At 54.0% G+C, this 1,707-nt stretch overlaps 1 protein-coding gene across 1 annotated transcript in view; it reads right to left on the reverse strand.

Moving 5' to 3' along the window:
- TLDC1 (TBC/LysM-associated domain containing 1) overlaps window positions 1–232 on the reverse strand; it is a 22,416-nt gene extending 22,184 nt beyond the window's left edge. Inside the window, exon 1 of the mRNA XM_010850866.1 lies at window positions 95–232. The gene's annotated coding sequence lies outside the window, so the exon portion shown is untranslated. The remainder of the gene's footprint in view (window positions 1–94) is intronic.
- Between the last annotated feature and the right edge of the window lie 1,475 nt (window positions 233–1,707).

A 1,707-nucleotide genomic window follows, 5' to 3' on the forward strand; every position in this document is an offset into this window, starting at 1 on the left:
ATCCCCATCACTTCGCTGGTCAGGCTGCTCCCTCTGGGCCCCCAGGCCGGTGACCTTCCCCTACCCCCAGCCTCAAGTCCACCGCTCCGCTCACCGAGGTCCTGGCCCTCCTCCTCAGAGTCCACCGAATCTGCCTTTCCGGTTGCAGTCCAGATTTTCCTCTGGAGCGGCCCAACCCCGTTGCCAGGCGACGGCGCTGACAGACAGCTCTCTGTCCCAGTCGCAGGAGTGAAAGTCTAGGGGGCGGAGCGTAATAAAAATCCAGCCAATGGATATGCACAGGAGTGGTGAGGGCGGGGCCATAGGCGGGGCCAGATGCAGGAAGAAAGGAGGTGGGACTCCCGAGGTGCCGCGCCGGGGGAGGAGCTGGGAAGCGAACTGGAAGCGGACTCGGGAAGAGAGTGGCTGAGGGCTGAGGGGGGAAGCCAGGAGGGAGCACGTGGGGATAGCGGGGTTTTCTGGGTTGAAGCGAAGAAACACGCGGCTGTGGGAGCAGCGGGGGTGTGGCTGGGATGAGGGCAGAGCTGGGAGAGACGAGAGCGGGCCCCAGGGAGACCCAATGAGAGGCAGGTCACCCAGCAATGGGACCCTCCACCCACTCTGGCACCCCTCCGCTCCCCTCAACTAACCTGGGCGCAGCCTCCCATCCCTGAGCCTGGGCTCCCGCTTCCCCGTCCCCTCCACTTCTGCTCCCCCACAGCCCGGACCCTACCCCTTCCTGGGAACCCTCACTTCGGCCTGCGTTCTCTACCAGTCCTTTCCAGGAGCATTTTCATGTGCTTCAGTTCAGTTCAGTCGCTCAGTCGTGTCCGCCTCTTTGCAACCCCATGAATCGCAGCACATCAGGCCTCCTCGTCCATCACCAACTCCCGGAGTTCACTCAGACTCACGTCCATCGAGTCAGTGATGTCATCCAGCCATCCCATCCTCTGTCGTCCCCTTCTCCTCCTGCCCCCAATCCTTCCCAGCATCAGAGTCTTTTCCAAGGAGTTAACTCTTTGCATGAGGTGGCCAAAGTACTGGAGTTTCAGCTTTAGCATCATTCCTTCCAAAGAAATCCCAGGACTGATCTCCTTCAGAATGGACTGTTGGATCTCCTTGCAGTTCAAGGGATTCTCAAGAGTCTTCTCCAACACCACAGTTCGAAAGCATCAATTCTTCGGCACTCAGCTTTCTTCACAGTCCAACTCTCACATCCATACATGACCACTGGAAAAACCATAGCCTTGACTAGATGGACCTTTGTTGGCAAAGTAATGTCTCTGCTTTTCAATATACCATCTAGTTTGGTCATAACTTTCCTTCCAAGGAGTAAGTGTCTCTTAATTTCATGGCTGCAATCACCATCTGCAGTGATTTTGGAGCCCAAAAAAATAAAGTCTGACACTGTTTCCACTGTCTCCCCATGTATTTCCCATGAAGTGATGGGACCAGATGCAATGATCTTAGTTTTCTGAATGTTGAGCTTTTGGCCAACTTTTTCACTCTCCTCTTTTACTTTCATCAGGAGGCTTTTTAGTTCCTCTTCATTTTCTGCCATAAGAGTGGTGTCATCTGCATATCTGAGGTTATTCATATTTCTCCCAGCAATCTTGATTCCAGCTTGTGCTTCTTCCAGCCCAGTGTTTCTCATGATGTACTCTGCATAGAAGTTAAATAAGCGGGGTGACAATATACAGCCTTGACGTACTCCTTTTCCTATTTGGA

The sequence above is a fragment of the Bison bison genome, unplaced genomic scaffold, assembly GCF_000754665.1.
Source record: "Bison bison bison isolate TAMUID 2011002044 unplaced genomic scaffold, Bison_UMD1.0 scf7180017864295, whole genome shotgun sequence".
NCBI lineage: Eukaryota > Metazoa > Chordata > Mammalia > Artiodactyla > Bovidae > Bison > Bison bison.